General features: G+C 41.2%; 1 protein-coding gene across 6 annotated transcripts in view; it reads left to right on the top strand.

Annotated features, from left to right (window-relative positions):
• The first annotated feature begins 255 nt into the window (after positions 1-255).
• Positions 256-14,394, top strand: part of LOC124041900 (nuclear receptor coactivator 2-like) — a 52,306-nt gene continuing 38,167 nt past the window's right edge. For 4 of the 6 annotated variants that reach the window (XM_046360033.1, XM_046360031.1, XM_046360032.1 and 1 more), the window contains exons 1-2: positions 256-402; positions 7,400-7,467. The gene's annotated coding sequence lies outside the window, so the exon portion shown is untranslated. Of the gene's footprint in view, positions 403-7,399; positions 7,468-8,237; positions 8,456-14,394 lie in introns of those variants that run through there. The other 2 variants (XM_046360029.1, XM_046360030.1) reach the window with 2 other exon arrangements.

The raw sequence follows: 14,394 nt of genomic DNA, 5'->3' as shown, positions 1-14,394 counted from the left end.
CTACATTTGAAAGACTCCAAAATGTAATGTTTCATTATTTAAATTCAACCTTAAAGGACGATATGACTAAAACACTTCTGAGTAAGCACAGCAGGGTCAACCTATTCAAAAAAAAAAACATTGTTAACCAACTTTAAACGGTCGCATTGATACCATGAGTCTGTCTGCCTTTAAGCTGTTATAGCTGGCTGCAGAGTCATTATTCTAGCCTGTTCTGTGAGCAGCAACGTCTATTGTGGTAATGAGGGCTGGTGCGCTGCGCGTGTGGGGGAGGACTATGGGCATGATAAACAAGCACTACAGTCATCGCAGAGGAACATGGCGGCAGTGCTGTTACATTGCCGATTCACGAGTACGAAGGTCCTGACATAGCATTTCAAATTTATGGGACTTCAAGTTACGGTAAGTTATTGAGAGTAACTTACAATATATGCATTTTGTAGTGAAGAAGTGTGTTTTTGTCCAGATATATATGCTATAATCCATAATGTCAGTTTAGGTTTACCATTGGGAAGCTGCGTTGTTGCTTGTTATCTGAAGCGAGATATTTCTTTAGATGGTTCGAAGATTACTTCTACAATAGTTTTGTTTTGAAGCGTTGCTGAAGTTTAACTTTGTTTAGGCTACTAAGCAATGTAAATCATATTTGTTTTGGCTTGTGAGTCTATAGGCTACTGTGTATTGAGTTTCAGAGAGAAGTTGGAGGTTCCTATTTGCAAATTCATTTGAAGATTGAACAACGACATCGATAGCGGATATAGTGGTAAACATTGCACGTAGTTCGAGGTTTTTGCATAATGCAAAATAGCTTATTGAAACCAAAAGAACAGACGTGGTTGAAGAAACCAAACGTCACTGGCGTATGAGTTCAAGTAGGAAATCCTCAGCAAGCAAGGCACCACATTTTCGATTGGTAATCCGTCCTATCAACTATTTAACACTTAGAAACGTTTGCGATCTGAGAAGTGCAACATTATATATGAGTCACATTGACATATTCAAAGGAATTATATAATTTTGACTTCAACTGTTCATCAACCTTTGCGTGACGTCATATGGCGAACGTGACGCAAGTCTTCCCACAGGAGTTATCTATAACTGTTTAAAAAATAGAAATGGTTCCAAAACACAAATATTTGGCAATTCGTTCCTATAACCTAAGTGTTGGTTTATCAGTGACTATCACCTAAACGGTTAAAACCAATATCTCAATCATAGTATTATTTTTTTGCTTGCCTTGTGAGAATCTCTGTGTTACTGTGTGTTAATGCATCATAATGAATCATCAGCTTTAAATTGCTAGTAAAGAATATTAGGAGAAAGGAATGGCACCAACATCGAATACAGTTCACATTGAGCAGGGCCAGTGTGCCACCAATAAATTGGCCTGCAGAAGGTTGACCATATGGCAGGGGCATAGTGTTATCCATAGTGAGATATTACCTAATAAGTCAAACTGCTATTAGAGTAGACATATATAAAGATTGGACCAAAGGCGGGGTCTATTGGTAGAAAATCTCTTAATATTGGACTAGAGGCCCTTTAAAGACTTTATTCTGTGCTTCTGTATTACGCAGCAGTGAACTTTGAAAGGTATTGCATCACAGCCTCTTTCCTTGTTCTGTCATTGTCCATATTTTCATTAATAAATGCACGAATCTTACATGAAAAGCAGAACTTTGTTGACAGAGATGGGCAACTTTTATATTTGTTTAGTAATGGTAACATATAGTATTTTCAATCTTATTTTGCTTATCGTTTTAGAGCCTTTTACCCTGTTAATTTGCCACTATTTAGTAAGCTGTGCAGAAGACTTGGCATGTGCTTCAAACATACAGTACACAGCGAGAGATTTGGAAGGGATGCCATTTCATTGCATAGCTTGATGACTGTACTTTAACATTTAAAGTGGAACTGACAGTGTTTTAGCATTTTACATTTTAGGCTTTTAAAATATATTTATCCAGAGAAACATATGGTAGAAATTAGGGTTAAGTGCCTTGCTCAAGGGCACACTGGCAATTTTTTCACCCAGTTGGCTCATGGATTCAAACTAGCAACCTTTCGGTTACTGGCCCAATGCTCTTGGCATGAAATCTTATTTAAATCTGTTCATATTCACCCCCAGGAAGAATATGATGCCTTTTTTAAAATGTGTTTTTTACTTTACATTTTCTGAGTAGCGATCACTATGGTCATTTTCCCGTTTTCATACTTCCATAGAATGTTGGGGAATGACGTAGAGCAAGACTTGTGTGAAATTCTAAAGCAATATAGAGCGGGAAAGCGACCATGCATTTGGACAATTAATAGATCATTCAGTAAATAACACCTAATAAACGTGTCAGTCTTGTCGAGGACCGGATTCTACACAGACCGGTTCGCCATAGCCAATCGGAGCTACAGTAGGTCTATATGCAAATAAGCAATTTTCCACATGTGCCTGCCATCATTCACTTTGAACTTTGACTGCGTTTACAGGCAGTAGCAACGGTGAAATTTGAGATAATTAGAAAAGCATTCGCCAAAAGCCACAAAATTTTGATCGATGGGCAGTTTTTCTCAAGCAGGTTTCTGCAGGCTAAACATGAATTTAGGGCTTGCAAAGTTATCGTTTAACCGACTAAAATAAAATAATATTTTTTAAATTATATTTAATTTATTTGTGGAATGAACAGCTGACTGAAGACAGGCCAGGCATTCTTTGCAGTTTACTTTGTGGTAACATGAACTCTTTTCAGCTGCGATGAAACTGTGTTGCTCCTTGCTTAAACAAGCTAGGTGTTTTAGGAAAGGAGTCTGCTTGACTAGGCTCTGCCACCTTCACTTCAGCAGCAGAACATGCAGTCAGGAGAGGAGAAAATGTGTGCCTTTTCATATTTTTTTAATGAAAACAAAATACTATTCAAACTATAACAGTGACTGCGATCATTTGGCTGACCAATAACCATTATTGAAAATTCCTTGATGTCACAGCCCTGCCTGAACTGAAATCCCATCTTAGATGGGGTCTGCTGAAATCACAGCAACATCGGTTATTCCTTTTGCATTGAGTTTATTTACTCATTTCAAAGTAATCAGAACTCTGATATTTGAAGCGGGGATCAGTCAAATGAGTACTTCAACCTACATCTCACCTTGTGCTTTCCTCCACTGGCCATTGAAATTCTGCTTCTCTCAGTAATTGTATTGTATATCCGTTCTTATGTGGCCTAGTTATGAGAGGCTGTGTACTACTACAGTATGATTATTAATTTATCCATTAGCATGCCCAGTTCTTGTCACAGTTGTTCAATGGATCTATTCATATGGATTCATTTCAATACCTTTTTTTATTTTTGTATACAATGCAGACCAGGTTATGATAGAGCAGCATTGTTTGTTCATATGTTGTCCTCCATACTGTTTGACAGAATGGCTCTGTAGGGTGACTACAAATCTAAATGATTGGACCTAGCTCTGTACTGGAGAATTAGTCACATGACAGTTTTCTTCCAAGTGCATGCAGGCCAGTGCTGCTTACAAGGGCACCTCCCAGGAGAGAGTGTGTGTATATGGTGCTGCCACCCCCCTGGCAGTCATCTCCTCAAATACCTCAATGGCGGTTCATGGGTGGACTGTCACCTTAAGAGTAAGCGGTCCATTCCTTTCTAGCATTCAACAATGCAGAAAAATAGCAATTACTGTCATGAAATGGTGGATGTAACATTCTGGACTGAGGAGACTGGTTCAAATGGTGTATCTGTGTGTGTGAACCCCTCTGTGGACAGTCCGCACACACAATTGTAAAAAGGCAAAAAAAGAGCTGATTTGATTGGTCAAAAGACACAATTAGTGAAAAAATATCAGAATTGGGCTGCCTGTGTAAACGCAGCGTTAGTGTAGACATAGTCACAACCCACCATGGTGAACTGTTTCTAGGCCACCCAGCAAACAAGAGGGAATGCAGCAGAATGAACCAGTGGCCAGGGAGCCAAGTCCAGGGTTGCATAACAAGTGCTAATTTGGTTTGCGCTGTGGCCATAATTCTGCAGCTATGTGACAGGGCCCTGGTGGTAAAGTCTCCCCTGTGCTACACCCTGTGTGAAGCACTGTGGGCTAACATGACTAGCAGCCAAGCCTGCATGCTTGGATCCAACCTCTGTTTTGTTTAGAATGTTATTTTCTTCTTTGGGAATCCCACATTGCTGTGAGAAATGTCAGCAGCAATTTCATGTAGGTGCTTGCATGTTAACTCCACCAGTGGTTAAGACATGTACTGTTCTGCAGTATTTGCCTGCATGTGTAGAGAAACCTGGAGGCAGTGGTTGCATGAATTATCCTGGAATAATATTAGGTAGTATGGGTGTGAAAAGCCTACCAATAAACTCTAAAGCCTTGTTCACACTGCAGGCCTTAATGCTCAAATCTGTTTTGGAATATTGACTGTCCAAACACCAAGTTACGAGTGACCAAACTGGATTTGTGTGTGTGTGTGTGTGTTTAGACAGCAATTATTTGCTGACATGGCTACAATAGTTCTCATAGTAACGATGGGTGTGTGTGCAGTGGTGCAGGCTGATTTGGTCGTGGTTCTCGTGCTTCTGATCACTCAGAAGTTATGTAGCAAGCTAAAGTGACAATGTCTGTCATAGCTGTTTCCCAGTTGCTTTGAATGTTCAAAATCATTGTGTAAGAACTTATTTTTATTTTTTAAAGCCTCAAAGGATAAGATTGTCCAGCTTTCAAAACAAGTCTTTTTTTTTGCCACAGCACTGAGCTAGCTAGCTGTTTAGCTTTCTAGCACGTTCACTCATTTGTTAGTAAACTATTAACAAGCTAGTTAGCTACCACGTGTTCTTGTCAAACTGTCAACAGAATAGCTAGCAAGCAACAAGATATGCCAAATAGCAGTCTAAAAACCACTTGAGATCAAGACAAGTCAAATGGTTTGAAATGACAGATTCCATGTGCTTTTGGGCTGTTTAGACAAAAAATATCAGATTCCATATGCTTTTGGGCTGTTTAGACTGCAGGAAAAATATCAGATTCCAATGCTTTTGGGCTGGTTTCAGAAATGCTTTTGGGCTGTTTAGAAAAAAATATCAGATTCCATGTGCTTTTAGGGCTCCATATGCTTTAGACTGCAGGAAAAATATCAGATTCCATATGCTTTTGGGCTGTTTAGACTGCAGGAAAAATATCAGATTCCATATGCTTTTGGGCTGTTTAGACTGCAGGAAAAATATCAGATTCCATATGCTTTTGGGCTGTTTAGACTGCAGGAAAAATATCAGATTCCATATGCTTTTGGGCTGTTTAGACTGCAGGAAAAATATCAGATTCCATATGCTTTTGGGCTGTTTAGACTGCAGGAAAAATATCAGATTCCATATGCTTTTGGGCTGTTTAGACTGCAGGAAAAATATCAGATTCTAGTCGGACATGCAAAAAAAAAGGATTTAAATGATTTCAAACTACCATTGTGAACAAGGCCTAATTGTGCCATGTTATGAAAATAAGTTTGTGGTTATGGTGGTTTTAAGTTAGGATCCATGTAAAATCATCAGGTATTACAATGTGATCATGATATCAAGTGGGTTCGATCCCCGGGACCACTCATACGTAGAATGTATGCACACATGACTGTAAGTCGCTTTGGATAAAAGCGTCTGCTAAATGGCATATATTATATATCGACCATTTAACATCCTAACTGTCATCACTGCTGACATAGGCAGGCAATAAGTATTTGTTGCAATACCATAATGAGTAAAGGCTACTAAGGCTAGATGCTTACCATCTGGTTGCTTGGTAACACAAATTAATCATAGCCTGGAAGTGTGTGTGTGTAAAATGGTTTAAGGATGACTACCATCACTTGCGCTTCTGTGGTTTACTATGTTGGTGTACAGATGTGAAACTAGACACCTAGAAAACACTATGGAGAAAACAATATTTACTTTCTACAGATCTTAGATCAGCTGTACTTTGTACCGTGTAATGGCTACGGCTTGGATTGGTTGAAAGAAATCTGATTTTAGATCTGTGCAGGCAGGGGCAAAGTCTACCATGAGCCAGTTGGACAAATTTAAAATTCATGACAGCATTCCGTGTCGATTGAGTAATGACTTGTAAGCACTCGGCCAAAGATCTGAGATCCGCTCGGGTATCTACTGTAGCTTCAAGCCATCAACCAGGAGAGAAATTCCATCTGAGTGAGGTGCCATTTTATCCTGATGTGTTGTGTTCAGATCACATGACTGGATCAAATGAATTGATCTGGGTGAACCAGCATTGCTCTTCGAGATGCCCTGTCATTGTCTCATTCGGGGGGGAATGAGCCAATGCAAAGCTGTCATTGAAGAATCTCAAATATGTAAATATTTTGATTTGTTTAACAATTATTTTTGGTTTCTACATGATTCCATGTGTTATTTCATGGTTTCGATTCCTTCACTATTCTACAATGTAGGAAATTAGTTTGAAAAAATAAAGAAAAACCCTGGAATGAATAGGTGTCCAAACTTTTGACTGGTACTGTACATCCTAAGCATAGCTCATTGTTCTGAATTGTTCCTTTAACTGATTGACTATCAACAGAAAGCTGATGTCTTCTGGCCATGCTCCCCCACCCATCCCCTCTCTCTCTCCTGGGCCCTGTGGTTGGTGGAGATCATGTTACAGCAGGAGGAAAGCACTGCTGCTCTCAACACACAGCATTACATGATAGTCCTGACTGACTTGGGGAGATTTAACCTGTCCCTGTTCAGTGCGGACTGTGTCTGCCCCTGCTTTGTGTGCGCACACAGCACCTATTCTCATTTGAAGACTATTTGACTTTTGTCCTGCATATTTTTGAAATTCACTTAACAGGAGATGTAGGCCTACATCAATATGCAGTGAAAGAAAAAACCCTGAAATATAACCAATGTGTCCTAGGTCCTGCTCCTCCCTCTGAATGGGATGGTGTGTTATGATCAGCTGTCGGCCCCACTCCCCACACCTCCCTTTGGTCTCTCTGTGACCAGGTGCAACTTTAAGTTCTCTGTGGTTTAAGGCTGCAGCCTGCTGAGCATCTGTCATACAGCCTCTGTCATACAGTACAAATCAGACAAACACCACCGGGGAAGCTCTAGCAGATGTTTACAGTTGACCAGTCACCAACAAATGTGCTTCCCCTTTCTACTCTTTCTGACTTGTTGCTCTCAATTTCATGTCATGCTGCTCACACATTGAAGTGAGGTAATCATGGTATAGCTACCGGTCCTCGCAGATTCAACTAATGCAAATTAGCAATGTGTCTGTGGCACTTGGCTAATTGCATTGAAAAATGAACGATAGCTCTCAAGTCAATTGAATGTACAGTAACTGTGTCTTTAGGTTTGGATCAAACTGTAGTATGCCTCTTCTTGTTCAGGCCTTCAAAGAGAGGAGTGGGTGATGCCTGCAGAAGTTCATTAAGAAGGATGCGTTTCATAAGCCAAGGTGAGTCAGCTGAATCAACCGTTCTCATTCCCTCCCTGATATTGTGCCATTTCCGCTTTGGAACTGTCCTGTTTACTATAAGAAGCGTAAGCTTTGTCTGAGCCATAAGGCAGGAGCCTGTCTCGTGTTTCCGAGGGCGTGAGACAGTTTGATGTACAAGTACAACCCCTGTACAGGACGCTAGCCAACGGTGTATAATATAGTGTATATTATATTTGTATCTAACAACAATCTAATATAATATAATAATATATGCCATTTAGCAGACGCTTTTATCCAAAGCGACTTACAGTCATGTGTGCATACATTCTACGTATTACTACATTTACTGACATACACAACTCTATGACAACAACAATAAGCTGTTTTGTTGGTTCTATAGAACTGCTATAAACCAAATATTGATATTATGTAATGCTCTGCAAAGTGAAAGTAAAGAGAAGCGACAGGCCTCTGCAGGTTGACTGGCTAGTGAAACGAAAGCCAGCTGCCTGCTGTGTTTAAAACACACACACTTCTTTTGTCTTTTGCCAGCCCATTGTTGCCTCTGCTTTGTCTCATGTGACAAGAGCAGGCCATTATCTTGGTGAAAAGGGAAACCACTTTTCGGGGCCGGGCATCATCAAACTATTGGAATTTTCGAGTGCTCTCTGCTCTCTCTAGCTGCTGGATTTCCGGAGGCGGGGCCAGGGAAGAGTGGGGGAGGGGATTGGAGATCATCGGCTGTGGCTCTGAGGGGATTGTGCTGTAGTTTGTCAGCTGTCATTAGGAGCAGATGACACAGGAGGTAATCTGCTGTTTGTGCATGTCCTTGCTCCAGCATGTGCCTCTGTCTACATCGCTGCGTAGCGTGTACAGCGCTGTGACTGCCTGTGTGCCTGGGCTCAACGTTAACCAGCCTATGTGGGAGGTTTTTGCTGTGAAACTGTGTCGACAGTAGCCATGGGTCAGACACTGTTGATTTATGGACCCATGTTTGGTCAAAGGGGTAAGTAATCAAGGAATGGAATAAATAGCTATTGTTTCCCAATGGAGGAGATTACATTGTTTGTTTAGAATTGTTTGTTTCTTGGTATAGAATTGTTGCTGTTTTTAGGCGAGTGTTTTGTGTGTGGGATTTTTATCTATGTTGCGTCTTTGAAATACACAACGAACTTCCTACGGTATCCTGAGAGGAATTTGGATGTCCACAGAACATTCCATTAGCTCTTTGTTGTGTGCTATCAGCAGTCCTACTGATGCCACCGAAGATGAACAGGACAAGCCCCTCTGTAAACAACCGCATAAGGGCCACCAGTCTGGTGAGGAGGCTGGGATACTAAATTAACTTTGTATATAGAGCTGTGAATGTGTGGCCAAATATATGTGTACAGTTAACTGACAGTAAGGAATTTAGGCTTCTGGATCCTGTCATAAGACACGAGGGCTCAGAAGTGCATTTCATTGGGCTTTGGTCAAAAGTAGTGTACTACATACTATTTTTCTTTTTTGACCAAGTCGTATAGTAGGCCCCTAGCTGTCGGTCATGGGGCATCTCTTCAGTAGAGGGCCGAGGAAGGTGAACCTTGCTCTTTAACACAGCCCTCACTCTGCCCTCACTCTGCCCTCACCCTGCCTGCTTCTTGCCTGGCATAGCAAAGCATAGGTGTCAGCAACAGGTGGGCTGCAGGCCTAAACTAGTTTGCCACAGGGTGTGTTCAATGGTATTGATCTGGTTCCATGATCAATGCATTATAACATTTGGCTCCTTATGTAGTGCACTACCCTTGACTAGAGCCCAATAGGCCTATATAAGGAATATGGTGCCATTTCTGAGACAGACATTGTCAAGCCCACACAGGCTGTAATGTAAGGTCAGCCTGTTATTTCCATGTTGCCTTCCATCGGCCCATTGAGCATAATCTAAAATCTAAACCAATTTTGTGTGCTCAGTCAGTGTACAGAAATATTTCTTAGAGGATCATTTGGACTAAATCTAAGTAAATTACATTGACTGTTCGCTTCATTCAAATAGCAATTTGTGATGTATTAATGCAACAGAAGTGGGTCATTGACGATGAGCACACTTGGACTACACTTCACTTCACAGTCACACACAGTCAGTCGTTTGGTGCACATTCCAGCACACAAGTGTCACAAGCCATCAGTAAATTAGGAAAACACAATAAAAGACTGTTAGAAATGCCTATCCTGCTTTACCAATGGTAGCAGCCAGGGCTGAGCAGATAACATCTGGATTGTCCTATGCTTTCTGTCTATTAGGAGTGACTCATTTCTTCTAGATACATCCAGTCTTCTGATATCACCATTAATTCACAAGAGAAGTGTTTGCTAATTCCGCTATGGGTTGTGAGTCATAGGTTGTGTCCCAAATGGCACCCTATTCCCCATTTAATTCCCTATATAGTGCATATGATCCCTGGTCAAAAGTAGTACACTACAACAGGAATAGGGTATTGTTTGGGACGTACCATAGCTGTCCACTGAAGACTGAGCAGGGACGCCAGCCTCTTGGACCAGGGTTGATAGCCATTAAAGTTCCTTTTTAGGTCTGACTTTTGTCTTTGTTGGCATTGCTAAGTGTGTACCCTTACTATAGGGGAGAGGGGCTAGGGGACATAGGCAGGGGAGTGTATCTCAAATGGCACCCTTTCACCTAAACATGTGCTCTACTTTTGACAAGGGACCATACAGCTCTGGTCAAAAGTAGTGCACCGAATAGGGTGCCATTTGGGATATCCCCAGGTAGTGGGAGTGGGCCAGGGGACGTCGGCAGGCCAGAGCTGAGCCCTGATTCAATTTGACCTGAGGGATCAGCCTGATAATGGCTGGCTCCAGCTCTCATCCGACGTCTCGTTGAATTGATTATTTTAGTCTGCTACCTCCCTGGTCGCACCAGTATCAGATCAATGTGCAGGGGTACAAGGTATTTGTTTATTTGTTTATATTTAACCTTTATTTAACCAGGTAGGCTAGTTGAGAACAAGTTCTCATGCACAACTGCGACCTGGCCAAGATGAAGCAAAGCAGTGCGACACAGACAACAACAGAGTTACACATGGAATACACAAACGTATAGTCAATAACACAATAGAAAGAAATATGTACATAAAGGCAGGGTAAAGTGGCTAGGCATCAGGATGGATAATAAGAGTAAGAATAAAGAACAGAGCAGGGGCGAGTTGACTTTGTTGTTCCTTTTTGTAATTTACAGTTTAGGAATTGACTTGCGTGACAATGGAAAAACCACAGTATTTAATTTGGTTTTGTTTATTAGGATCTTTTAGCCCACCAAGGGCTAGTTTTCAAGAGTAATTGAAAAAGTAAGAACATTTTCATTGTTTTAGCCTACCCAATGTGGTGGTGTTGGGCTGTGTGTGTTAGTCTATTTTGGTCCATATGTCTTTTGTCTCCCAGACAGCGAAGAGGTTACAGGATAAACAACAGCTGCAAACATACGTAGCTACAGAAAAATGAAGGCTCCTAATCTACATGTACACTAAAGATTTAATACCTAGTGTATATGTCTGATGGGAGGGCTTCAACCCTGTTACCGTGAGGTTTTATACAGGCTTAGACCTCTGTCTCTGTACAGGCTTAGACATCCTCCAACAGTCGAACTGACTAAGAGGGTCCACATCATGTCAGTCTGCATGCGTGGTATCTCTACATCCTCAATAAGGCTATTCTGAACTCCGTTACGCAGGAAAGCAATCATGCCTATGTGATCAGAAATATTTTGATTTTATATTATTCCTATATTTGGTAGTGCTGGCCAGCCTTGATACTCTTGTCAAAGAACTTGACTCTCCAGGGAGGATGATGGTGATGAAGAGAGCAGTTACATCTGATTATGACATCATGGTGTTGATCTGATGTGGCCCCATTCTCAGCTCCCAGGAGGGTGGTGACCTCACAAAAAGCATGCTGGGACAGATTGTTCCATCACTGCTCGAGGCAGGCACACTCTTGATGAATTAACAGTGATGAAGCCTACCACAAAATGCTAACACCCCAGCATCTTCTCCTTCCAATTCAATGCTAATGAAATTAGAGCCAAGTGCCTCAAAGTAAAACCATTTAAAAACAATTTCAGCAGAGGGAAGAAAACAGTTCAGAGATCAACTGAGCCATTTAAAGAATGAACCGTTGGATTGATCACTGCTTCCTAGTGGGATTATCCTCCTGATCAAAACACAAACCACTGTTCTGCTTTTGGGAGAATCGATTGTCATGTAGTGTGTTATTTTCAACCATAAAATAATTACAATTGTTTTAATCGTGTTGTGCACCTTTGTAGGCCGTGCAGCATGCCTAAAACATTGATACTATAATTTTTTTTTTAAAAGGACATTTTTATACTTCGGAGGAGCGAGAGTCTTACTTTCCCTCACGTGTTATGGACCTGTGGAAATTGGAAGATTAATGTGCTGGCCACATCGGTTGCGTTACGTGCGTGAGCGTTGCAAAATAAATGTACACGTGTTATTCAATCATTGCATCCACACTGCTCGAGTGTGTCAACGAGCATCTGCATAGCTAGGCGCTTCTGTTTGGACGCTTGATGCGCTGCAAGTCCCGCCTCTCCCTTCTCCTGATTTAGTTTTTTAGGAGCGTATGTGGGTTATTGATAGATGAACTGAGGTCCAGTTGCACCTTAAAGATGGTTGCCAACTGCAATATAAATTTCAAAGAAGAAGCCTGAAGAAGAGATTACAAGACACAAACTCAGTTTCTGTGGATTAATTGTCGGAATAGAGAACATTGTGCATTTTAGGTAAAAATAACAACCCAATGTTTATATCCCTGGACAAATTAGCTAGCAACAGCAAGCTAGCTAGCTAAATTGCCGTATGTTTTAATGCTTTCGACCTGTCCCCAAATTAATATAGTTCAGAGTTTGTTTTGATATTTCAACCTGCGTGTCCTGATCGTGTCTGGTGTGAGTGGATCGAATCGATATGCATGAGATCCGCTCGCCCGGTGTAGTCAGCATGTAAGGCATCATAAAGATCCATTTCCTCCATTGCATTTCGAGGAGGAGTAAGAAGATGTCACTAAATCTCTGCAAATGTGTCTACATTTGTCATTAAAAGCTGCATCGTCTACAACCCATGATCGGATTCTGGCATATGGTTACTCCTACGTTATCAGACCATTTTTAAAGGGCTTTTGCCCTTTTTCTGATGTGAAAAGTATTATAAGTTGGAAGACGTTGCTCCAAATCACTATAGTCAAAGGCCATAGTGTGCTATTTTACTCAATGGTGGAAATGGCTGAATGGCCAACATTCTGAAATGATTTGTAACTTCTGAATGCATTTAGCTGCTACCTTGTAATGGAATGAGGATGTAGGCTCTGTCCATGCATTTAGAGCAAGCAGCCAGTCAAATAGCAGGCTGTTTTGCAATGGATTGCGTCCCAAACGACACTCTATTCCCTGTGTGGAGCACTACTTTTGACCAGGACCTATAGGGCTCTGTTTACTGAGAGTCATGTGTGACCATGCCTCTGTTGTATTGTACTACCATTACCTTTAGGAGGGCATCTCTTGTTGTCTCTTCATCAGGATCAGAGGCTGTTTCACAGGGTAGGCTATATAGCGTTCTATTACATAATATTATATTCTCCCAAACACCTGCTCTGACTTTAAACTCAAAGCTACTTTTCTCAGCACCACGGAAAGTGCTACAGTCTAAATGGGACAGTGGCTGATGTCTTCAATATTCTCACTGTTATCTAATGCCTACAGTACAGCTTTACATTTATACCCAATCAGTTGAAGCTTTACAGTGAGAATGTCTTGTAATTAATGACCCATCAATATGAGCAAGGAAACATGTTTCCCTGCATGGTTTAACATGGACATGTTGATTGCCATAATCACTGCGTCTCAAGATGATTGTATGATCTGTTTTGTTTCATGAGAGCTTTGATAAGCTCTCTCTCTCTCATATATTTAACTGATCAAGTGATTAGCCCTAATGATTCCTTCCTGTATAAATTTGCTAAGCATGCATACATGAAAGAAGTAGATTGAGACTCCTCCCACTCCCCTCCTCTCTCTCATCCTTCTGATCGAATGGGGCCATTGTACTCTCAGTAAGGATCTGTGGGCTGATTATTCATTTAGATGAGCAGGGAGATTTGCTCCAGCCGGCCCTCTACTCCTCTCATCTGCTCAGTGGCAGGTCCCGGCTGTGTGTTATGTAATGGTCAGGTGATGTGCTGTCCTGTTAGTAATTTAGTCTGCTGCTCCACCAGCAGATCAGCTCAACGCTAGGCTAGCTGACACCACCACTGCCCTAAAGACCAGCTAGGTGGCCACACTGTCGCATATGTAATGAAACCTCACTGTACATAATATGCTTTTGCTGTTTTCATTTGGGATATATTTATTCAGGAATTGGGGTATTTATTATGATTAATTTATTTAAATTGTCCCCCGGGTAGATACAGATCACCGTAGAAGTGTATTTTCACATTTAGTCAGAAATCTGTGATGCGTTTTGCTTATAACCATCATTCTGGCTAAAGCAGTTCCATTTTGAATGAGGCCACGGGAATCTGTCTATTCAGATCAGTTGTTGTGATTATCCTCTGTTTTTAAGAGTTATTTGCGTGACTGTTCTTGTCTCTGTGTACCACTGTTGTTTCATGTATTTGTGTGGACTCCAAGAAGAATAGCTACTGCTTCAGCAAAAGCAAATGGAGATCTGAACAAACCAATAGTTCACAGCCCCTTGTTGTTGACAGATCTCTTATTGTTACTTTTCAAGTATTAGCCAATGCAGGACCTGAATGTCAGCCTAGTTGCCATCCACACATACTGGGTACAAGGAAAGAGTTCTGTTTGGACTACTAAGGTGCTTTGTCCCAAATTGCACCCTATTCCCTTTAAAGTGCACTGCTTTTGACCAGAGCCCT

Source organism: Oncorhynchus gorbuscha, linkage group LG08, assembly GCF_021184085.1.
Source record: "Oncorhynchus gorbuscha isolate QuinsamMale2020 ecotype Even-year linkage group LG08, OgorEven_v1.0, whole genome shotgun sequence".
Taxonomy (NCBI): Eukaryota; Metazoa; Chordata; class Actinopteri; order Salmoniformes; family Salmonidae; genus Oncorhynchus; species Oncorhynchus gorbuscha.
The sequence above is the reverse complement of the archived record's forward strand: the minus strand, read 5'-3'. Positions and strand labels throughout refer to the sequence as shown.